Raw genomic sequence first — 26,178 nt, forward strand, 5'->3', positions numbered from 1 at the left:
TGTTTATATATCAGGGCTTAAAGGGAGGGTGAAATGCTATTTCATGCATACTGAGTTTTTTACACTGTTAAAGAGTTGGATTCCCATGCTAAACATGGACAAAGTTTCAAAAATTAAATTGTACGTTTGAAGGAGTATTTCTGTGCCAAAAATTGTCCTTCTGGTTTGTCACAAGTTTCGGAAGGTTTTTTTCGAGTATGGGCAGAGAATGTCTAATAGGAAGAGAATTGGCACACTCTGCTTACTTCCGGTTTCTGGACTGGCTGCAGTAACACGTCTCTGTCCATGCGGGGGCGCTCGCAGGCGAGTGCAGAATGAATGGAGGTCTATGGCGAAAAACCCTCAAAATCCACTTTTCTCAGGATATAATTTTTTGTCTAGTAATTTGAATGTTGTATTCGAAAGGAGATGCAAAGAAATTACACATTGCTGGGTGTTAGATTTTTTAGAGTCACTTATTTGGTTTAAAAAGTCTTTTAAAATGTCAGTGACGTCAGAATGCTGACGTCATTAGCAGAATGCTAGCGTGTTATGGGCAACAACAACTCAACCTGTAAGAAATCGAAAAGAAATAAGTACTCGTTCATTCAACTTTCGACCAATAACCCATGTTGAACTTGCAAAACTTACAATAAAATCTGAGATTTCTCAACGGGAATCGGGTGAAAGAGACACATTTAGCCGTCTAGCCCCATAGACTCCCATTCAGTCTGCACTCGCCCGTGATCACCTCCAGTGGAATTCTAATGGAACTGCAACCAAGATCTATACAATGGGGCTAATAGGAAGTGCCAAGGCTCTCCGTAGACGGGCTCTGGTATGGGCCACTTCTGCCGGAAGAACCGCGGGCGCGCGCGCACTCGTAGACCAGAGCAAGATAGCGAAAGCAGTTCGCCATCAAATCGCTCTGCTCGGCTTTTGGGAAGTCAATGTCACCAAAGAAGTGTGTTTTTAGTTGCCAGGGCAAGACAACCCTGCACATATTCCCAAAGAACCCAGCGCTAAGGGACCAGTGGATGGAGTTTGTTTTTTCAGAGCATCATTAACGGAGCTGTGTAAGACTTTTTTTGTTCCCTGCATTTCGACGATGATTGTTTTATAAACAAAGCCCAGATCGACGGATCTGCAGATCGTCTAATGCTTAAGGATCGAGTAGTCGCAATGATAAAGGTTCGCGGTTGTGATTGGAACCGGGGCGGTGAGTAAAACTGCTTCAAATGTCTCTGTGTTGTTAGTGTGGCGCGTTAGCACACAGCTTTAGCTTCGCCCGCCCCCAGTCGCTCGTTTTTTTCCGGAAAGACTCGGTACAGCCTATCTGTCTTTTATAAATATAATAAAACGAAATACTTTTTGGAGATATGAAGGATGCAATACTACTCTATAGGTACTCAAGATTAACAGGAGATTGAGTGAAAATGAGCATTTCACCCCCCCCTTTAAAGTGATTTTTTTTTTTTATTGCATCACAAGTGTATTGTGATTGTCAAAACATTTTAGTAACTAAACTGAATTTTATTAGGCTTAGTGACAACATGTTACAATGTTTAGCCTATAGGCTACATGGTACAATTTCTGGTTTTCAATTCAATTCAATTATGTGATTTTATTTAAAGGTATAGCGGAGGATCTTTCCGATTTTCAATAGGACCCACCCTCTCCACTTTTTGAATAATTTGATTGAGTCACCAGAATGATTGACAATTAGGAGGACCAATAGTATAGGCTATCCACCCGGAAGTAAAAAAAATCCTCCGCTATACCTTTAATAATGACTCATTTAAATAAGGTAGGCTACACAAGATTAATTCATTTTTCTTAAGAAAAAGAAAACTCACCTAATGCTGTAAACATACAGAGAGATATATAATGCGTTTTTTTATTGTAATTACTTTATTTAATGATAAAAATATAATAAATATGTAATATAGTACACATATTTAGCAAAATACTCTCTAAAGCTCTTTTTTTTTCTAGCCAACTAACGTGCTATAGCCTATATTATGGTCATCAAATGGCTTTCCTGAGGTAAATGTTATGTGACATAATTGTTCTCCAGCTGTTTCATTGACCTCTTTTTTTGATTGATTGGTCGATATTATGTATGAGGAATATACATTTCGGTAAGTTGTACTGTATCTTTCAACATTGTTCATTCGTGTTTATTTACTAGCTAGAGATGATCGGTTTACCTGCCGCTAGGGATCTGTCGTGTCCACTGATCTATATAATGTCATTCTATATAGATCAGTGGTCGCGTCACATTTACAAGCGCCAAAACGGTATTTATTGTTTGAATTTCGTAATAAAAGTGACAGAATCTGAGAGCTGAGATTTTTTTTATATCAAAAGTAACCTGCTCTGTCTAGTCTGTCAATCTCCGTGTCCTCTTTGCTTGGCGATTTTTCTGTGCGTGAGAAAATGGATGTGTGTCGTGAGAGCGTGTGAAAAGTGTCAATTGTGTGTGTCTCACGGTGAATGCGTGAGAGTTGGCAGCTCTGAAGCTAACTGCGAACTGGTTCACTTCCTGCACAAGACCCGCCCTCCTTTCTAGCAATTGGCTAAGACAACCTTAAATCATGCTCCCATTGGCTGACAGCTGTGCGTGCTGACTCTTGAATCAAGGTGGTAGGTTGAAGGGGACTGGTGTGTTATTCAAGTCAGATTAGGGCCTGTTCACATAAGGGCCTGTTCACATATCGCGTCTTTTGCGCGCGCAAGTTCGTTATTTCTTTTTTTTTTTTTTTTTTTTTTTTTTGACATGTTTATTCAATATTAGCAGGATGAGTGTACAATGTGCTTTCCAGAAATACAATAGGTTAACAATTCTTTAGACCATTGTGACATGAATTTTTAAACAATAAACAATAATATCAAATAAATAAGCAAATCCAAAATGAGTAAATATACATTTAGAGAGTAAAAGGATGATAAAATAAAAATTAAAAACATAATACCATCTATAAGTATAAATGTTGGTGACTAACTAGCCACTAAATTAAACAGTCACAACTTCTGTAAAAGCACACAAACAAAAGATATTTCCTGTATATATTACCCTAGATATGTTCAATAATATAACCCTATAATGAAGACATGTCATTTAGAACAACAACAACAACAAAGAAAAAAATAAAATAAAAAAAAGAAAAAATAAATAAATAATAATAATTGTTAAAACAAAGGAACCAAGACCATTCTTTATTTATTATTGAGCCCACCTCCAGGAGGAGGGATCTGACAACCCAAAAGCCCTAATTAACACACAAAACCATTTTTCTCACATCTGGAGGCAAGTGATCTATAAAAGGAGACCATACATTCTGAAAGCTCTGTATATTACCCCTAAGTACAGCTGCCAGCCTCTCGTGTGGTAAAACTGCAAAAATCTCCTTATACCACTGTGTGACAGAGGGGGGAGTACTTTTTATCCATTTAATAAGGATGCATTTCCTTGCCACAAGTAGCAGTTTATCTAGCAATCTATAACCTTTTGCATTAAGTGACAACGACATTGCCTGCCTTTTAGAAGGGAGCCCCAAAAGAAAGAGACCAGGATCCAGTTTCAATTTTATCTTAAGAATAGTGCTAATTTCGTATGCAATAAAGTTCCAGAATCTTGAAATGAACTTGCACCTCCAAAAACAATGAAAGTATGTTCCTAGTTCTGTATGGCACTTAATACAAAGAGATGGCATAGAGGGATCAATTTTATTCATTAAAACTGGCGTTATATGCAACCTATGCAAGATCTTATACTGAGTCTCTCTAAGCCGGTTACAAGTAAAAGTGGATCTAACACTTTTCAGAGCCTCCTGCCAGTCATCGTCTATATAAACATTACATAGATCTTCCTCCCACTTTCGAGCCACAGTGTTTAAAAGTCCAGAGACATTAGAATATAAAAAAGAATAAAATCTAGAAATAAAATGAGCAGCATTAGTTGTGTTGATAAGGAAACTCTCCAAACTGCTAGGTGCTAATGGATCTGGCACCTGTTTTTGCTTTGAAATAGCATAGTGCCGAATTTGCAGATATCCAAAGTGATGTTGATTTGGGAGATCAAACTTTTGTTGTACTTGTTGATAAGACATTAGCGAGCCATCCTGAAACAGGTCTCCTAGCACACGAATCCCCTTCATGTGCCATGTTTTAAAGAGAGGTGAACCTATTCCGGGAGCAAAATCCTGATTCGAATATATTGGATTCAGCATGAATATAGTTCTGCCTCTCCCAAAGAACCTAGAGATCTGTCGCCAAACTTTAATAGAACTATAGAGTATTGGATTCTTTCTCACAGTCTCATCATACTTATGGGGACAGGCAAACAGGCTCCAGACAGAGAGCGGAGTGCAGGCCCAGGAATCCACAGTAGGACACAGATCATAGTAAGACCTAAACCACTCCCAAATAAGTCTAGCATGGCAAGCCCAATTATAATATAGAATGTTTGGCATAGCTAATCCACCCAACTCCACTGGCATCTGCAGAGATTTAAACTTTTGTCTAGGCTTTTTACCATTCCATATAAATCTAGAAAAAGCACTTTCCAGCTGAGCAGAGACTTTCCTGCTTAACCATAAGGGTAACATCTGAAGAGGGTACAATAGTCGAGGGAGGATATTCATCTTGATTAAACTTATCCTACCAAGCAGTGAAAGAGGGAGAGCTTGCCAACGGTTTAAGTCTCTTTTTACAGTATGAATAATTGGAGCATAATTAAGTTTCCATAATTTATTTAAATCAGTTGACACATTAATCCCAAGATAAACAAATCCAGATGTTGACCATTTAAAGGGGAAATTAATTAATGATTTAGTATCAAAATTACCTAGCGGTAATGCTTCCGATTTGTTAAAGTTAATTTTGTACCCTGAGATTGCGCTAAATTCATCAAATAATGATAATGTTGCTGGTATCGACAATTCAGGTGAGGATAGAAACAACAAGATATCATCTGCATATAGTGCAATTTTGTGCTCAGCACCCCTCATCGATATACCCTTTATATCCCTATTCTGTCTAATAGCCTCTGCTAAAGGTTCTAGAGCCAGCGCAAACAAAAGAGGGCTCAACGGACAGCCCTGTCTGGTGCCCCTAGCAAGCGGAAAAGAATCTGACCGTAGACCATTAGTAATAACACAAGACATAGGGGAATGGTAAATAGTTTGAATCCATTTTAGAAATTCACCCTCTATACCAAATCTCTGCAAAGCCTCAAACAGGTAGCCCCACTCAACCCTGTCAAAAGCTTTCTCTGCATCTAAAGATACAGAGATCGCCTCACAATTCTGCTGGTTGGTATACTGTATAACATTCAAGAGTCTCCTTATATTTGTGATAGAAAAACGTTTCTGTATAAAGCCCGTCTGATCTGGGTTTATAAGGTTAGGAAGAACCACCTCAAGTCTTCTGGCCAGCAGTTTAGAGAGTATCTTAGCATCAACCCCAATTAAGCTAATAGGTCTATAGGAGCTACATGAATCAGGTGGTTTATTCTTTTTAAGAATTAAAGAAATATTTGCCAAATTTAAAGTGGGTGGAAGGTGACCATTTTTCAATGAATCAGTAAACATTTCAGTCAGTGATCCTACTATTTCTTTTCCCATTTTTTTATAGAATTCTGGGCAAAAACCATCTGGCCCAGGGGCCTTCCCTCCTCTTAGAGCGTTTATGGAAAAAAGAACCTCCTCCTCTGTAATTGGCCTACAGAGTTCTGCTTGCTCTTCCACTTTAAGAGAGGGTAATCTGATGTTATCAAGAAAAAGGTTCATCCTTTGCTCTGTCGAATGGCATTCTGATGAGTAAAGATTTTGATAATATTCTTTCATAATTTTATTAATGTATTTATTTTCAAACCTATGAGCCCCGGAGGTATCCTTTAAGGATGAGATTACATTAGTCTCTATCCTCCCCCTAGCCAGCCGTGCAAGAAGACGGCCAGGTTTATTCCCTGACTCATAAAGTCTGTGTCTGGCAAAAAAAAGAGAAGATTCAACCTTCTTGGTTAGTAGTTGATCTAAAGCCAAACGGGCTGCGTTAAGTTGTTGGGACACACCTCTGGATGGTAACAATTTAAAATCTCTCTCCAAAGACTTAATTTTCTTTTCAAGTTCTACTATGTTTTTCATTGCTGCTTTCTTTTTGGCTGAGGTGTAACCTATAATTACACCTCGCAAATAGGCTTTTGCTGACTCCCATAAGACTGACGGAGTGATCTCAGGAGCTTTGTTGATTTCAATAAAGATTTTCCATTGTTGTTTGAGAAAATGCATAAATTTAGGACAGCTCAGTAATGAAGGGTTAAGTCGCCACTGTCTACTACATGGGTCTCTGTAGGGAGGACAGACTATTATTGTAATGGGAGAGTGGTCAGACAAAGTCCTAATCCCAATAGAGCTATCCACTGTTCTATCCAATAACTCCTGGGATACTAAAAATAGATCGATACGTGAAAATGTTTGATGGGGCTGAGAGTAGAAAGTATAATCTTTCTCCCTCATATGAGATACCCTCCAAACATCAAACAGTTCCAGATCCTTGCAGAATTCCAAAAGCCTAAGACTTTTCCTTTGTCTGATACCTCTTGAAGGGGACTGATCTATGGATGGGTCTAGAACGCAGTTAAAATCCCCTCCCAAGAGTATGCGAGAGCATGAAAATGAAGAAATGCCAGCTAATAACTTAGAAAAAAAATTAGGCTCATATACCGTAGGAGCATAAATGCAGCCAATCAGAACATGCTCCCCATATAAGAAACCTGAAAGGAGTACATAGCGACCTTCATTATCTGCAACTGATTTTTCAAATGTAAAGGAAAGATTTTTATGAAGAAGAATTGCAACTCCCCTACTATTGGACTTATACGAAGAAAAAAAAACTTGGCCAACCCAGTTTCTACGCAGCTTCATATGCTCTGTATCAGAGAGGTGGGTTTCTTGCAACAATGCAATCTGACATTTCTCCTTCTGAAAAAAAGAAAGAAGTTTTTGCCTTTTAACAACATGGTTAATACCTTTTACATTAAGGCTAATAAATTTAAGATCACTCATAATCAGATTATACCAATATATTTAAGTTGTCTTAATAATACAGAAATCCAAGTGTGAAAGGGTCTTGGGTTGTTGGAACAACACAGAGAATGGTCAAAATAAAGAACAAAAAAACACACAAAACCAAACCATAACCACCCCACTCCTTTACCAGAAACGAGTACAAACGCAGTTTGATAAACACCTCCCGCCCCCATAGCCAAACTTAAATGCAAATGTGTAGAGAACGTGAAAAAAAGTAGCCACATCACACCGAAAGACGGAGTATAACTCTATCTAACCCCCCCACTTCCATCGCGCAAAATCTTGCATAACAATAACTACGCGGTAATAAAATATACGAGCCCTAGGCCAGACACCTCAAATGGAAAAAAATAATAACATCGCTCGTTATAGAACAATAAGAATTCCAGTAAAATAAAAATAAAAATAAAGGTCTTTAAGTGCACCATAAGTCACTCAAAACGAATTCAGCGCAGAACAGGTAAAGAATCAGCAATAAAGTCTTTAAATGAACCGTGTCTTTAAAGTACCTATCTGTCCACATATTTACCTAATGTGTAAAAAAGGGACACTGCGCTCCTCCCATCTGTTCGTGTAAGCAGTATAATGTTAGTCCAACCCGCTCAAAAACGCCCGGGCATCCTCTGCACAGCTGAAGGAGTAGTCTGATCCGTTAAAGTTGAAACAGAGGTTAGCAGGGTAGCGCATCACGAAACGGACTCCTCTTTGAATAAGCTGCCCGCAGACTTCGTTGTATGCCCGTCTCGCCTCCCTGACCTTGACTGACAGATCCTGTGTAATATAAATGTCACTGCCTTCATATGCGAGATGATCCTTCTTAGCAGCTGCCAGTATTTTAGTCTTGTCCGAGTAGTTATGAAGCTTGATCAACACAGGACGTGTGCGGTTTGGTTTGAGCGGGCCAAGTGTTCTATGCGCCTGGTCAATTTTAACAGCGGCATTTTTAGTTTCAATTCTCAGCATCTTAGGCAGCCAAGTCTGGAAAAATTCAACAGGTCTGCGACCCTCCGCGCCTTCTTTCAAGCCTATGATGTGAATATTATCACGCCGGCTGCGATTTTCGGCGTCTTCTGCTCTCTCCGAAAGGGACTGCACTGTTTTTTCCAGCGCCGCTACCTTATTGTGAAGTTCCGCCACTTTGTCTTCAGTCTGGGAAACACGACTCTCCGTCTCCGTGATGCGCTTCGTGTTGTCCTCTAAACGGGTTGCAATTGAGTCTAACGTCGACTCAAAACGAGCAAATTTCTCGTCCAGAAACGCACTTAAATTTTCAGTTACAGCCTGTGCTAGGCTGGACTGTTCGGCCGAGGAACCGCCATCTTTACTACTTTGATTAGCGGCCGATTGGCCTTTCGTTGTCGTGCGACCCCGTCTAGTTTCTTGCTGGGAGGCGGCGGGACCGGTTCCCGACATGGTTAGGAATAAAATTCCCGGAGTTTAAGTGAAACAGCCACGCAGTTCGATGTGAATAAAATGAAAATAGCGCGACGGTCGCGGGAGCTCAGCGAAACCGTGCCACTTAGATGAAGAGCATCACGTCATTCCGCAAGTTCGTTATTTCAAATGTAGGCGCGCGGTATGCGCGCTCATAATGGAAGCGACGCGGTCACGGTGCGACGCGCTCGTTTTTTCCAAGCGCGTCCGCGCTGCATTGAGATAAAAACATCTCAACTTTTCAGAATGCCGCAAGCGCACCGCAGGTCACGTGACAAGAACCAAGCTTAGCAACGACAGACGCCTCCGGAGCGCAACCACCCGAGCGCTTTGGAAAAAGGAGAACGCGGCGCGCCTAGCATTTTCTATGCGTTTTTAGGCGCGATATGTGAACGCCGCCTAACGCGTCTTTTGCGCGCTCAAGTTTGTTATTTCAAATGTAGCCGCACGGTTTGCGCGCTCATAATGGAAGCGACGCGCTCGTTTTTTCCAAGCGTGTCCGCGCCGAAAGTGCCTCCGACTGTAATTTGCAGCTTGATAAATAAATTTTGCCTGCGCCGGATGCCGGACCTGCCCTCAAGCCGGAAATCCGGCCCCCAGCCGGAATACTTTAAGCCCTGATATATGTAGCACGGTGGTCTTGTGAGGCACAACATTTAGTTCCTCCATATAGAGGAATTAAAATCAAACATTGCTAAACAAAAACTTTGAGTCTCCTCGAGATATGGACCTATCATCCTACCACAGTGAAATACACACACCTAAAGGATTATTAGGAACACCATACTAATACTGTGTTTGACCCCCTTTCACCTTCAGAACTGCCTTAATTCTACGTGGCATTGATTCAACAAGGTGCTGAAAGCATTCTTTAGAAATGTTGGCCCATATTGATAGGATAGCATCTTGCAGTTGATGGAGATTTGTGGGATGCACATCCAGGGCACGAAGCTCCCGTTCCACCACATCCCAAAGATGCTCTATTGGGTTGAGATCTGGTGACTGTGGGGGCCATTTTAGTACAGTGAACTCATTGTCATGTTCAAGAAACCAATTTGAAATGATTCGAGCTTTGTGACATGGTGCATTATCCTGCTGGAAGTAGCCATCAGAGGATGGGTACATGGTGGTCATAAAAGGATGGACATGGTCAGAAACAATGCTCAGGTAGGCCGTGGCATTTAAACGATGCCCAATTGGGCCTAAAGTGTGCCAAGAGAACATCCCCCACAACATTACACCACCACCACCAGCCTGCACAGTGGTAACAAGGCATGATGGATCCATGTTCTCATTCTGTTTACGCCAAATTCTGACTCTACCATCTGAATGTCTCAACAGAAATCGAGACTCATCAGACCAGGCAACATTTTTCCAGTCTTCAACTGTCCAATTTTGGTGAGCTCGTGCAAATTGTAGCCTCTTTTTCCTATTTGTAGTGGAGATGAGTGGTACCCGGTGGGGTCTTCTGCTGTTGTAGCCCATCCGCCTCAAGGTTGTGCATGTTGTGGCTTCACAAATGCTTTGCTGCATACCTCGGTTGTAACGAGTGGTTATTTCAGTCAAAGTTGCTCTTCTATCAGCTTGAATCAGTCGGCCCATTCTCCTCTGACCTCTAGCATCAACAAGGCATTTTCGCCCTCAGGACTGCTGCATACTGGATGTTTTTCCCTTTTCACACCATTCTTTGTAAACCCTAGAAATGGTTGTGCGTGAAAATCCCAGTAACTGAGCAGATTGTGAAATACTCAGACCGGCCCGTCTGGCACCAACAACCATGCCACGCTCAAAATTGCTTAAATCACCTTTCTTTCCCATTCTGACATTCAGTTTGGAGTTCAGGAGATTGTCTTGACCAGGACCACACCCCTAAATGCATTGAAGCAACTGCCATGTGATTGGTTGATTAGATAATTGCATTAATGAGATATTGAACAGGTGTTCCTAATAATCCTTTAGGTGAGTGTAGATACTTTCATTCAGTGGTGTGACAATAACTTTCTTGTGTTAAATGTAAAAAAAGACATAAGAAATGGTCCTTGACCCTAGAAGTGTATCTGAATACAAGTCTGTGATCATTGAAGACACAGTGATACAGCAAGTGACATCTTATAGATACCTGGGGGTTTATATGGACAAGGTTCTTTGTTGGAAGACACACATTGACAGTGTGTGCATAAAGAAAAACACAGCAATTGTTGTTGTAAAATCATTTAATGAGAAAATGGTTTTGTTGATTTAAAAATCTTGCTTTCCCCTGTTGTTTGATTTCATGGAAACAGACACCAGTGATTTTGCCCAGAGATCTCTTATTTATTTAATTATATAAAACATAGGAGAGAAGAGGCAGTGGACCAAACAAGGTCCTCATTCTAGTTTCTCATCATCTTCTCTGCCTTTCGGACAAAGGGCTCAGTTCTTATATGGTGACCAGGAAAAAAACTACATCACTATAGCAACACATACATTCAGCAGAGGAGCATATGGTTTCCATTAATGTTGGTATGTATACCCTCTTATGCTATGCTTGTATAAACACTGAATATACATTACAGTCTCTCCAGCACACACTCAAAGTCCCCCAAAGTCTCTCTTCCCCCACATCTTCACAAAATACATTGAGTACAAATGATTATGAATGTATATAAAAAGTATAAAAGAGATACATGGGGGTGGTGTGGCGCAATGGATAAGACACATGCCTTTGGTGTGAGAGACCTGGGTTCAAATCCACTGTGAGACACCAATATGTCCCTGAGCAAGACACTTAACCCCTAGTTGCTCCAGAGGCGTGCGACCTCTGACATATATAGCAATTGTAAGTCGCTTTGGATAAAAGCATCAGCTGTGAGTAGGAGGTGTCCATGAGCTAGGAGCAGGAGAAACTTTTGCTAAGTATTCTGATTAATTATTTTGTCATTTTGCCTCCACGTCCCCCCGATTGCCCTCGAGCTTCTCCTCCTGTCCATACGGTAATCTCTCTACTGTGCGGCAGAGAGTCGGGTGGTTATGACGCAATCGTTAGCCTATTTCTACAAAAACTGCTTCTACGGGGCCATAACATAAGATACAAGGTAATGGAGCCTTTTATACATTTTTGTGTTTCTTTAGAAATAAATAAAGGACAAATGGAGTCTTTAAACGCCTCAGATGTAAAGTTATTCACTGTCAAAGTGACGCCAAAATGAAAGGGAGTCAATGGGATGCTAACAGCAGGTGGGGGTCCGCTAGCCAATGGCGGCGCCCGGGGAAGCATCAAAATAAAATGAAATCCTGCCCCCCCTGATCGATCTGCACTTCGGACTCTGACCGGAAATAGTAGACCATCCGGGTATCTTTTGGAACCAGCATACCAGCAGTCCACCACGTAATTTTTTGATTCCTTATCTCACATAAAACAAATTAATAATGAAGATTGTCGTCTGTGTGATGCACCCATTAGTCTTTCAGAAATTCTTGATTCTATAAATCATTTAAAAAGTAACAAATCCCCAGCTACTGATGGGCTTTCTGCAGAGCTTTATAGAGCATTTAGTTAAAAATTAGCACCTTTTTTTAACATAAAATGTTTTTAGAGAGTATTGAATTGAGTATTGATTGCCTTAGTTTTAGCAAAGAGGCTGACACTTACTCTTAATAATATAATAGATGAGTGCCAATCAGGTTTTATGCATCAGAGACATAGTTCTAATAATATACGCCTGATTATTCAGATCTTATCCTCTTTCTTGACTATTATAAAGCATTTGATTGCTTAGAACATGAATTTATGTTACATTTTTTGCAAATGTATCAAAATGCTTTACTGTAATGGTAATAGCTCTATCCGACTTGTTTTGGGGAGTCACGAGGCTCCACCTGAGAGTGTAATTTCATTCACTTCACCCACACCTCAAACTAGACGACAACGCAGAAAGGGTCACAATAAAAAAAACCTGTGTCTAATAATGATGCAGATACGCTTTCTGGTTTACTACAGCATATGACTGTCTGTTCAGAATAAAGAGCTTTCTATCCATTACTGCTACTCTCAAGTCACATGAGAGAGCAGTGACAAGATTCTTTGTTCATGCATACAGGGGAGCTATTGTCTCTTCGGAGGGAGGACCGCTGACTGCACAGTCATGCGGGTATCGGAGTAATGTTCGACGCAAACTGAAATCAGCAGTTGTACATGTGATTTGGCTTATGATGAAGACATCCAAATTCGGGATATAAAAGATGAGAAAGAAATAGGACTCATGGCTCTTCCTTCCATCTCCAGCCCGGAACTCCTGCAATTCGGGTGGAAGAAGCCGTTATGCCTGGCTAATATTTCTCTGTTAGTTCAGTACTCTATTATTAATCTGTAACAAGTATTCTTTTCATTTTGATTATTTTAATAAATATTATTAAACATTTATTATAATCATTGGACTGGAACTTGGATTTTTGAGTACGTGTCCCTTTCTTCAAACTGGATCAGGAAGACCCACAACTGAAGAAAGGCTGATTTGATGGTGAGAATCCTTTTTCTGACAAGAGAATATATTCACTGTGATATTTGATTGATTAGACAAGCCTAGCCAAAGAGGCAGCTTATAACAAAGTGTTGTTGTAGAGCGAACACGGTTCAGGGGTACCTAAAAAGACTTATATTACAATAAGGACATCTATTATCTTTATAATATATTATCTTTGTAATCAAGTATTGTAATTATGGTTTATTATCTTTATAATAGAATACGAATTTGTAAAGACTGATCGCCTAACCCTTTATGGCACAACTATGGGACAGGCTCCATAGGTACCGCGGGATTATTTATATGTTCTAAATAGGATGTAAAATAATTTGGAACGGTATTGTGAAAAATCCATTACAGACTCAATAATGGCACTTCTCCTAGATTTTCTTTAAAGCTTGGTGTAAGACAAGGTTGCCCCATTTCCCCATATCTTTTTCTAATAGCTACACAATTTTTAAATGTACATATTAAAGAGAGCCCTGTGAAGGGAATTTCTATTGCTGGTACGGAATTGTTTATTAGCCAAATAGCAGATGATACAGCATTGTTTCTAAGAGATGTCTCTCAGATCCCAATTGCTTTAACCTCTCTTCAGTCTTCTCTAATGCATCTGGCCTTTTGCTTAATATTAATAAATGCGAATTACTCCCGATACAAAAATGTGCTGCAACCTCTATCTCAAACATTCCCATCAAAGAATGTGTCACCTATTTAGGAATAAAAATAATAAAAGATACTAAACTGAGATGTCAGATTCCTCTATTTCAGAATTGTTGTTATGATATGATTAACCGATGATTTTATGATTTAGGCCGGCTTACAAAAGCAAAAGCACAAATTAATACAATACAATAGCCTACCAATGAAATAAACAGTGCTCTTCAAGGCAGCAGGTCTCATAGTTTTCAGGTATCGCAATTTAATAAAGTAGCCTAGGCTAATATATGTGTGTGTGTGTGTGTGTGTGTTCTGCCGTCGCATCATACAGGTGGAGCTGCACATTGAGGAGATTCCCCCTTCCATGTAAAGCGCTTTGAGTACCCAGAAAAGTGCTATATAAATGTAACAAATTATTATTATTAAAGTTTAAGAGCAGTGAGTATTTTTTTTTTCTTTGTCCTTTGCTGTTTGGTTAAAGGGGGGGTACAATGGTGTTTCATGTATTCAGAGTTGTTTACAGTGTTAAAGAGATGGATTCTCATGCTAAACATGGGCAAAGTTTTAAAAAATATATATTTGGACGAATAACGGAGAATTTCTGTGCCGAAAATCTTACTTCCGGGTTGGTACAAGTTTCGGCTGTTTTTTTTCGATCGTGGATCTAATGACGTAGACGAGAGTGGAACTCCTTATATGAGCATTTCTCTCGGAAAAGCTCGCCCGCGCGCACGTCGACCAGAGGAGAGCGAGACCGCGCACATCAACGCGCTTCAACAGGAAATCATCGGCAGCGCTGCATAGGATTTGTTCAAGAATGTCTCCAAAAAAGTGTGTTTTTTGGATGTGAGGGAAAGCTTACCGTGTTCAGTTTTCCAAAGAACCCAGTGTTACAGGAACAGTGGATGCAGTTTGTTTTTCCGGGGCAGCAACGGAGTGTACCAAGTGCGGTTGTGTGTTCTGGTCATTTCAGTGACGAATGTTTTATTAACAAGGCTCAGGTCGACGCTGGATTTGCAAATCGTTTGCTATTAAAACGTGGAGCGGTCCCAGTGATAAAAGACCCCATTCCTGTAAGTACAACTGGATCAGATTTCTGTCTTTTGCTGGAAATCAAGCACCGCTTGACTCTATAGAAAAACTACAGTCATGGTTACTATGGTTTAACTGTAGCATTACTGCAATATAACTGTAGTAAAACCATGGTATCAAAACCATGGTTTTTAAAAACCATGGTTTCCGCCAAAATACCACGGTTACTACGGTCGTAGTTTAACTACCGTTTTACTATAGTATTACTACAATATAACTGTAGTAAAACCATGGTATCAAAACCATGGTTTTTAAAAACCATGGTTTCCGCCAAAATACCACGGCTACTACGGTCGTAGTTAACTACAGTTTTACTATAGTAAAACCATGGTTAATTTTCGTAAGGGTGGGTTGACGTCATAACCCAAAGTCAGTCTGACGTCAATATCCAACGTAGGAAAGACGTTGCATTTTGGTTGAAAATGAAAATCGGGTTGACGTCATAACCATGATAAACAGGTTTAGAACTTGAGATAGATGAGCGTGGAGCATAAAAATATGAATGATTACACAGGTAAGTCCATGCAGGTAAGTAGGCGAGTCCTTATGCTGACTGAACGTGTGAGTGTGCTTTTGTGTTGCTCTTAATGAGGGAGGAGATGAGGGAAAGGTGCCAGTGATCAGCAAACACAAACATACAGGGGAAACATTTTGTTTTACTATGAAATTGGTTAAAATGACCCTATAATCCAAAATAACTTCCTATCCCTCTTGCAGTGACATTTCTTCTCTGATGATGCGTTTACTGATGCGAGGGCGGGACAACCTGTCAATCAAATGAGATCACAGTAATAGCAAACCACAACCATCCAATCAATTCCTGATGGTCAGAAAAGTTCCGCCCTACTATTTTTTTCTCTCTCATTTTTCATTCTCATTCGAGAAGCTTCACTCAGTTATATGTCACAATATATCTTTCATTCCATACTGACTTTAATTAAAAGCCCTAAAGTACGTGGATTTGACTTGATCAGCTTGTACCCGATATCAAGCCGCACAAGAAAATGAACCATGCATTTGGTCCTACATTTCTTTGACCTGGCTGCCACAAACAGTGGAAAGCAGTTCAGACAAACATATCTCTGGGCAACATGACATCATGACTTTGCGTAAACATACACGCCACTTTCAAGTCAAAAGTAGCGTGTTATTTATACGCATTTTGAGCTATCCGCGTGTATGTTCACGCCGAAACGAACCGTCATCTTCCGCGTGTATGTCTACGCCGTTAAATGTCCGAGCGAAACGGAGCAAAATGTACGTGAAATTAATCATGTTGGTCCCCTTTGGAAACCGTGTAGATGTCACAGTTTAACAGCCTTACCCCCAATTTCCACCAGATGCGTAACGGCTGCGGAACGGCTCCGCTGCGTGACAGCTCCGTGTTCCGTCGTCCGTCAATACCCACCAGGTCCGGATTTGTTGCGGAACGGCTGCGGTCATGACTGACAGCTGACGTCACGAGGCCCCATGTAATCTCGCGAATTCTGGTGTGATCGCGCGATATGTAGTTTCTATAAACAGAACCATAGACATAATAAATACATAGACGCCCTATTGGCCGCTTTGGAACGTTGCTGCGATACGTCAACGCGTCCGCCATTTTGCGGAGGGCAAGACTGCGCTGTAATCAATGCAAATGAACAGGTGAGCTGCGGTTTTTCTGGATAAAAACCCCCAAAAAATTACATTTATCAACCGATTTCAGTGGTTTGTATGTGGTGTACAATAAAAGTTCCATCTCTAGTTATTTAAAATCTCGATAGTTGGATTTATAAAATATATATATATATATATATATTAATAAGGAATGGCCAAAGCTCAGGCTTGTCATGTATTTGGCTTTTTATTCTTGGATAAGAATTGTGAACACTCCCATACTGAGATATTATTTAATTTTCACATTAAATTAAATAAAGTTTTCTTATTGTGGAAAAAGCATATTCTATCATTGACCCGATTTTAGCAATAACAAAGATAACTGATGGATCCTTTATGGTAATACATATGATATGGTAGGCTACAACTACAGTGCAATGCAAATAGTAAATATAAGATAAAGTGAGAAGTAGGCTAATAGTAAATAGTTTAGTCAATAAAATAAACAAACAGTATACAGCAAATAAAATAGTAATGAAAAGTATAATTATATAATATCATAAGTACTATAAAATAATAATAATATATTGATAATAGTGTATAATACTATAATAATAGCAAAAGAATATGAAATATCAATTACAGAATATAGACAATACAAAATAATAAGTTAAATAGTTACTATGAATAGTACAATAATTTAAGAGCATAACTAATAGATTGATAATCGCAAGTGGAATATTATTATAATAACAATAATAAATAATGTAAATTTATATATTTTAAAATATTCTTACATAGGCTAGCCTATATAAAATAAAATGACGCAACCCTGTCTCTTTTTGTTAAATTTCAGTTTTTAAAAGGTATAAGAAGCTATACAAGTCAAGAAATAAAGTAAACGATTCAGTCAAACATGCAGGCTACACCGTTAAAGTTAAATAGCCTAACGTTAAATATATAAAGTTATGAATCTTCACTTTGCCCTCAGCCAAAACGATTTGCCAAAGAACAAATATAGATTAATGAGACCAAAGATCGCCCGTTAGATATACACAAGACGAATTATTCTCATGTTTAACCACTAGACTAAAGACATCAGATCCAACGGCGAACGTCAGAAGCACTATAGCCGAGGTAAGGCTGTTCTCGGCGGGGTACATGAGCGCTGAGCGCCCGGTGATCGCTGGATCTCACAACTCCGAAACCGTCAGATAACATTTTGGTTGAAAATGATAATCGGGTTGACATCATAACTCAACGTTAGATTGATGTCTACATCAAACGTTGGATAGACGTTGCATTTTGATTGAAAATGAAAATCGGGTTGACGTCATAACCCAACGTCAGTCTGACATCAATATCCAATGTAGGAAAGACGTTGCATTTTGGTTGAAAATGAAACCATCACACACACTTTATACAGTTTGATTAAGCGACAGGCTCATTTCTGTATTGTTTTAATCGATCACAGCGATACTTGTGCGTCTTTTCTGGCGTCTTCCTTCTGAAATAAACATTTAGTGCAGCAGCAGCGAGCATGAGGAGAATATGTTGAGTTCATTCAGACCTGAGCGAGTTTGTGTTCGTTTGTGTGATTGTCTCGATGTTTGGAGTGAGAACTGTTACTGAATGTCAAGAGTTAAGAGGTAAAGTTTGAGATCTGTGAGGGGAATTGATGTGAATCGATCTCTTACTTTACGTTGAGCCTATAATGAGCCACGTGAGACATTAAATAGGCTAAATGTTAATAAATGAATAGCGTTTTACTCTTGAACAATATTGCTTTGTGCAACCACGGCTACAGCACACCGCATTTGCGCGTGATGTGCGTAGCGCAAGCACAGTTCAACGGCTGTCAGACATATGACAGAAAAGTTAGTTTTACTGACATTTGGCCTGACAACATCTCATCTTACCGAAGATAGCCAACTGAATAAGGACAATGTGCTTTTCTCAGCATCTCACAGAAGTGTCACAAGCTTTCACACACATTTTCTATAATAAAAGTATAAATATAATACATATAATAAAACGGTCTTGCAACTCACCAGTTGAGAAAGATTGACTCTATATTTACTATGTGCATATCACTGTCTGATGTTCTGCTGAAGCTCATTCGGCACTTGCACATTTCCGCACTCGTTTGACTTGCGCTGAGGTGAAGTTGAAGTGTGCGTCTGAAAGTCTCACGTTTTTTGTGGTCTTAAAGAGATGGTTCAGCGTTTTAAAAAAATGCAATTTTTGTCAATAAAAAAAAGACAGAAACAGCAGTTGTGAGAGGGGTGGCCAAGGCCACCCCCTAGCTCCGCCACTGACTATATGCACGTTTATTTCTGTTTTTATGATTTTAACTGTTTTTCTTACCATTATTTATATATGGAAGAATTTAAATTATTTATATTAATTTCTGTATTTTAATGAAGAAGCAGAATAATGTTAGGATTAGGATTAGCAATACAAATAGATGGATGTCTAATAGATAGACAGACATAAATTCTTAGAAGTGTCGTAATTTTTTTTTTTGAAAACACATGATTGATATTTTTGATTTTGGCAGATCAGCTCCTCCCATGCTGGAATACATCATCAGAGAAGCTCCTCCCACAGCAATCACATCATCAGTGAAGCTCCTCCCACAGTAATTCAGCAATAAATGCTGTAAATTCCCATCAGCTACAAGTGAAGACGAGCATCAGAGCATCAGGAAGAGCTGAAATCTGCAAAGACTGAGTTCATTAAAGAGGACAGAGAGAACATGAGTGATCCAGAACCCTGCAGAATGAAACACACTGAAGATCCTGAAGAACAAAGAGGTTGGTGTTTATTCTTCATTCATTCATGATGTTGAAGAACATTCATGTTAGAAACATTCAAGCACTTCATCACATTTAGATAAACAGTTCAACTATGAAACGGTACAGAATGTTCTGGGCAGGGCTCCAGACTAACTTTTTTTACTGACAAATTCTTTAATAATAAATAGACAACGTACAGATTTTACAATGTGCAGTTTTATTTTAAAGGAACACGCCGACTTTTTGGGACTTTAGCTTATTCAACGTATTCCCCAGAGTTAGATAAGTCCATACATACCTTTTTCATCTCTGTGCGTGCCGTAACTCTGTCTGACGCACCCAACTCTAGCCTAGCTTAGCACAAAGACTGGAGGTAAACGGCTCCAGCTAGCATACTGCTTAGAGCAGTGGTTCCCAGGGACCCCGGCGCAGGGGTCGCGAGATGATTTCTATAAAAAAAAGTGGAAAAAATATATTAGGCCCCATATATTTTTGTTGCAATTAATTTAACCCTTTCGCACGTACGATCACACCGGGTAGATTTTCTGTTTGGCGAGTAAATCTCAAAAGGCTATCCGCCACACTGGCGGGTGAATGTTCATACCAAAATATGAAATTTTCAGCGCGCACGCGCTCTTCTGCCTCTGCCTCTGAGAGAGAGAGAGAGAGAGCGAGAGTGACAGAGAGAGAGAGCGCGCGCGAGAGAGAGAGAGAGAGAGAGAGAGAGAGAGAGCGCGCGCGCGCGAGAGAGAGAGTGCGCGCGAGAGAGAGAGAGCCCCGGCCGCGCGCGCGCACTCACTATTCAGAGCGGCTAAGCGTCAAGCTTCCCCGTACTTTTTGACAAGCGTCCTTGACAGGACGGCCAGAGCTTCTTTGCAGCTCAAGTCGGCGGCGGTGTGAACGTACAGTTAATGCTCTATCTGTTGACGGCGCTGAGGAAAAAGCTCCCGCCACTGGAATAAGCGGTCGCCGCCAATTTGTGTCCTGGCAGTTGGAGAGCAAAGGCTGCGCTCCCATCTAAGCCGTGCAGAACGTCTTCAGCACTCGCGGATCGTGCATACTCCGCCGCTGGCCAGGCTGCTGGGGTAGCAGCGCATTTATCATGAGGGTCGCGGGCTAAATAGTTTGGGAACCCCTGGCTTAGAGCCCTGTACGGGGCAAAACATCCAGCCCTAACCGAGACCTGGCCCATGGTGTTTAAGCCCTAATCCGGCCCCTGCCCGAAAACGTCTGCAATTTTTCAGCCTGAACCCGACCCGAGACCAACGTCAATATCACTTTAAGCTCTCTCTGATGCACGCTGACTCTGCTACACACACACACACACGCGCTACTAAGAGGTAAAATTTTATTATAGGCCTCAAACATAAACCACCCCTGACAATTATGCCCACAAATATTAATACAGACTGTCCATTACAGAGAAGCATAAGCATGCAGTAGAGAATATTATATAGCCAAATGTGATCCAACAGTAAATAAAGATTTACGGCCTACCTTTTTTTTATGTTAAGTTGGGCTGTCAACAAATATTCTAAATTCGAATATATATTCGAATAGTTTTAATAAAAAAAAGAATTTCGAAGGTGAAAATTAATATTCGAATTTGAATTTCGAATGTGGAAAAACACGCCCGCGGTAGCAGAGGCGTGGCTGTCTGCTTTGCGAGGGTTCAATGTCGGCTCTATATACTGTAAAACTTCAATTAATGTTAATAATATTTGTCTTAATCACTGAATGAAGCCTGCTATATTTTGGACAAAAGTCGCGACCTTAAATTGCTTGCACAAAACTCTTGATCAGCACTCAACATTTGTTTATTGTTGTTGTTCATTTTTAACGTTATGCGCAGAGAGCGTGAGGGTGAGGGAGAGAGAGAAAGAGTGCCTGCGAGCAGAGTCCTGCACGGGTTCGGGTACCCGACAGGTGACCCGCAAATTTTGCTCAAACGAGTGAAAAATATCCAACTGTGTCGGATACAAGTGCGAGTCGGGTCTAAACACGGGTTTAAAACAATCACATGCGAACGTAAAAATATATGCATATTTTTAAAAAATAATATAAATTTTGATAAAGAATTTTATTTTATTTTGTTGCTTTGGGGTAGGAACGCGAAACGAATTTTCACGACAACGCCTTATCTGTAGAGTGGTAGTGGGATCCTCCATAGGGAGAGACTAGTGGACACTTCAGCACTGCGTTGTCATCGGGTCCAGGCGAAGGTCCTTCGTCAGATCTGGATACGGCCCGGATCCGGCAGGCTGCGGGAAAACCTCGGGATAAACACAGACACTAAAATTAGCGTAGATGCCATTCTTCTCATGATGTAACAAGTACATCAGGATTTATGGGAAGTGTTCCCGGTTCCGGCTGACCTAATCTATGCAGCCTAACATTAAATTATAGAAGTCTATAATGTATTATGTGAATGCTAGGTCAAAGAGATGTGTTTTTAGTCTAGCTTTGAACTGACAGAGTGTGTCTGCTTCCCGGACAATGGTAGGAAGACTGTTCCAGAGTTTTGGTGCTAAATAGGAAAAGGATCTACCGCCAGCAGTCGATTTTGATATTCTAGGTATTATCAACTGGCCGGAATTTTGAGATCGCAATAGACGTGACCAGTGGTGTAGTGCAGGGTATACGCAGGTATACGGCGTATACCCACTTCTTGTTCAGTCGGCATTGCGTATACCCACTTCTAAATCCCCTCTGATGTGCGTGTGAAAACACCCAGTCAGGGTCGTACTCGTACCCACCATTGAGGTCCCCGAGGTCTGGACCTCAGTAATTTTTTTTAGTTTAGCCTATATAATGAAAGTTGTGAAATAATTGCCTAATATTAACTCTAATTTGGTGCTGCAATGATTTGCCCATCGCGACGATAACCGGCCTTCTCATCTGAGCTGCTTCAGCACTCAAACACCCGCTCGTCAATGTCAAAATGTTTGAGACCAATCAAAGCAAGCGGGATTTATGTTCACTCACAGAAGCGCGAGCCGAGCGCGAATCCCAACGCGACGCTTCACGCTTGAGTTAACGATAATACAAGTAGCTAAACTGAACAGCTGTTTTTCGATCGAGGTTTTAAATGACCGACAGAAATAAACAGTTTGATCAAAGACAGTGGAAACTATAAGCTCAATTTAACAACACAAGCACCATATTAAATATATTGCCATTATTATTATAAATATAATGTATAAATGTATTTGTATAACGTTACCTCGAATGTATTTGAATATTTCCCCAGTATCAACACTTAGACTTTTCACTGTTTGTATCACTCCGCTTGTCTGTGTTTGCGCAACTTGCATCATTAAGCCAGAAGGTGGCACAAGTGACTGTCTTTATGAATGAGCAATTGAACCAGTGATCGCAAACTCAATTCCTGGAGGGCCACAGCTCTGCACAGTTTTGCTCCAACCCTAATCAAACACACCTGATCCAGCTAATCAAGTCTTCAGGATTACTAGAAACTTCCTTTCCGTTAGTTTAGCCACCGTTTCAAATAAATACCTAGGATTATGTTTATTTTCTTCTAATAGGGTTGAAAAATAAGCAGATCCAGCAGCTTTTAAAGCCTCTCTGTAAGCAATCGAGCTCTCCTTCCATGAAATGCGAAATACCTCTAGTTTTGTTTTCTTCCAGTTGCGCTCCATTTTTCTGGCTGCTCTCTTAAGGGCCTGAGTGTGCTCGTTGTACCACGGCGTTGGACTATTTTCTTTAATCTTCTTTAAGCGCAAAGGAGCAACTGTGTCTAAAGTGCTGGAAAAGAGAGAGTTAAAAGTTTCTGTTGCAATATCGAGTTCTTCTAAGCTATCTGAGATGCTGAGATGATGAAACTGATCAGGAAGATTATTAATAAAGCAATCTTTAGTAGCAGAAGTGATAGGTCTCACATATTTGAAACACGGAGTCGGCTTTGCAGCCTTGGCTAAATGCAAATTACACGAGACTAGATAATGATCTGAGATGTCATCGCTCTGCTGCAGAATTTCAACGGCATCAACATCTATTCCGTGTGATAATATTTGATCTAGAGTATGATTACGACGATGAGTAGGTCCTGACACGTGTTGTCTAACTCCAATTGAATTTACAATGTCTTTAAATGCCAATCCCAATGCATCTTTTTCATTATCGATGTGTATATTAAAATCACCAACAATTAGTACTTTATCTGCAGTCAATATTAATTCTGATAGAAAGTCCGCAAATTCTTTGATAAAGTCTGTATGGTGCCCTGGTGGCCTGTATACAGTAGCCAGCACAAATCTCAAACGTGATTTATCGTTTACACTATATATTTTTACATTAAGCACCAATGCTTCAAAAGAATTATATTTAAAACTTGATTTCTTAGTGGTTTTGAAACTATTACTATAAATTACAGCAACTCCTCCCCCTTTGCGTTTCAGACGAGGCTCATGTTTATAACAGTAATCTTGCGGGGTTGATTCATTTAAAGTAATGTAATCGTTTGGTTTTAGCCAGGTTTCTGTCAAACACAGCACATCTAGGTTATTATCTGAAATCATATCATTAACAATGAGTGCTTTTGAAGTAAGCGATCGAATATTCAGCAACCCAAGCTTTAGCATTTGCTCATCTGTATTATAGCTGGTTTTTATTTGTTGAACATCAATTAAATTTTTAACCTTAGATGGGTTAAAACATTTTTTGGATTTCCAAATTCGGGGAACAGACACAGTCTCTGTATGATGATAGCTAGGTGAAAGAGGCTCTATGTGATGGGATTTATCTGACCTGGGTGACGCGAGGCCGCTAGCAGACGGTCGGTTTAGCCAGTCTGTCTGCTTCCTGACCTGGTGCCCAATTTGTCATGTTTGAGCTCTAAGACTATGAGCTAGGGCTGAACGATATTCTGTTTTAACATCGACATCGCGATGTGCGAATGAGCGATAGTCACATCGCCGGAACATGCAATGTGAAGGGTAACGTTAGTACCATAGTGTAAGAGAACGGTAGCACCAGGGTAGCACACAGTAAACACGAGTTTGTTGTATGGCTTTTTGCTGGGGTGACATACGCGTTCCACGTGCCTGCACAGTGATTGGTTCGCTGTGCCGCAGCTCACCGCTCACAGCCAACATTCACTGGCAATCCTATAGCTAAAAATGCGCGACGAAGAGGATCCGCCGCAAAAAAGTCAAAATCAGCTATTTAGGACTACTACTAGCCTATTTCGTCTACAAAAAGGAGGATGTTGACCAAAAAGAGGTAGGCTACTTTGCTGAAGTATTATAAAGTTGTGGATGGTTGTCGTTTTAAAAAAAAGTCGTATATTTTTCGTGTTCGCATTTATGAGGAAAAAACAATGTTACGTGACATTACGGACGCGACCGTTATGAAAGCCACGCTAAAAGACTGCTTTAAAACTTTAACAGAGACCTCAAACAGAAATCACAAAGCCTTTCTTTAAAACGAATTTCGTTTTGTATTAATTGTATCTTTATTTTAATCAGTATTTCATTATACAATTTCCTAGATTTAGCCTAATAAATAAAAATTAATTATAGCAGCCAGCGCCTGAACTGGAGATTAAGCTATCATCCATGAACCGCAACTCAGCATAAAAGGTAGCCTACTCGCCTCACACACCTAAAAATAATAATAATAATAGTAAAAAAAATAGAAATATAACTATTATGTACAGAAATCTCTACTTTTAAACAGAACCATTAAAAAAAAAAATCTGTATGAAAAGTGCATTTCTCCCGAACACTGCTGCGAAGATCGCGAGTCAGTATTGTCAACAGAAAACACTTGTTTATTAATAAACAATTAAAATGTCTCATTGTAATATTTTACATATTATTAATCATTACTTTTGCTGGTTCTAGGTGCCGTTTACATGAACGAGTCACTGAATCAGCACAGAAAACAATATCGCGATATATATCGTTGCCAAAAAAAATATCGCAATGTAATTTTTTTCCAATATCGTGCAGCCCTACTATGAGCCATATTACTAGAGAGAAGAGCAGCACCATCCCAGGAGGGATGAATACCATCTCTTTTCAACAGGTCAGGTTTGCCCCAAAAACTTTTCCAATTGTCTATGAATTCTATATTATGTTGCGGACACCACCGAGACAGCCAGCGATTCAGTGAACACAATCTACCAACTATCTCATCACTCCTGCGAACAGGAAGGGGGCCAGAGCAAATTACAGTCCTTGACATCGTACTTGCAAGTTCACACACCTCTTTAATATTAATTTTGGTGATCTCCGACTGGCGGAGTCGAACATCATTAGTGCCGACATGAATAATGATCTTAGAGAATTTACGATTAGCATTAGCCAGTACTTTTAAATTTGCTTTGATGTCAGGCGCTCTGGCTCCCGGCAAACATGTGACTATGGTCGCTGGTGTCTCTATTTTCACGTTCCGTGTAATAGAATCGCCAATAACTAGGGCACAATCATTCTCAGTGGGTGTTTCACTGAGCGGGGCAAATCGATTTGTTATGGTAATCGGAACGGAAGAGTGGTTTTTAGATCCGCGACTAGAGCGATCCCTCACTGTCACCCATTTGCCTGGCTGCTCAGGCACTAATTTAGCCGGAACCGACTCATGTAAAGCGTTTACGCTAGGCGCATCCAAAACATCTGAAGCTCTAGCACTCTTACTATCCTCAATTAAAGTTTGGATGCGTGTTTCTAATTCTGAAATCTTCTCTGTCAACCTAACTGTCTCCTTACATTTATCACATATAAATCGTACTCGGTTACTAATGTAACCTCGGTTCTCTCTAGAAGAGGGAACGAGTATTGCGTAAGGTTAGCTTACGCATCGGGAAAGTCTTCTTTCTTCGAGATCTGAAGCCAAAAAATTATCCTTAATTTTGTATACATTGTCAACGCAGTGCAGCAGCCGACAGACCTTGACAGGCTGTATAAGCGTGCTCATTGGCTGCTCGGCGGCAACTGCTTAAGCCTATCGGCTTCGCGCCCTCCACACCCTTCTAACCGTCAGAATGGGTGTGGCCAGCGT

General features: G+C 40.2%; 2 protein-coding genes across 3 annotated transcripts in view; both read left to right on the forward strand.

The window, feature by feature from the left end:
- The window catches only part of LOC311302641 (uncharacterized protein), a 64,966-nt gene that overhangs the window by 27,756 nt on the left and 11,032 nt on the right, over positions 1 to 26,178 (forward strand). The window lies entirely within an intron of this gene.
- Positions 12,606 to 26,178, forward strand: part of LOC311302781 (uncharacterized protein) — a 198,842-nt gene continuing 185,269 nt past the window's right edge. Inside the window, exons 1-2 of one of the 2 annotated variants that reach the window (XR_014629665.1) lie at positions 12,606 to 13,006; positions 18,921 to 19,170. The gene's annotated coding sequence lies outside the window, so the exon portion shown is untranslated. Of the gene's footprint in view, positions 13,007 to 18,920; positions 19,171 to 26,178 lie in introns of those variants that run through there. The other variant, XM_084428834.1, reaches the window with a different exon arrangement.

Source organism: Rutilus rutilus, assembly GCF_951802725.1.
Source record: "Rutilus rutilus genome assembly, chromosome: 1".
Lineage (NCBI taxonomy): Eukaryota > Metazoa > Chordata > Actinopteri > Cypriniformes > Leuciscidae > Rutilus > Rutilus rutilus.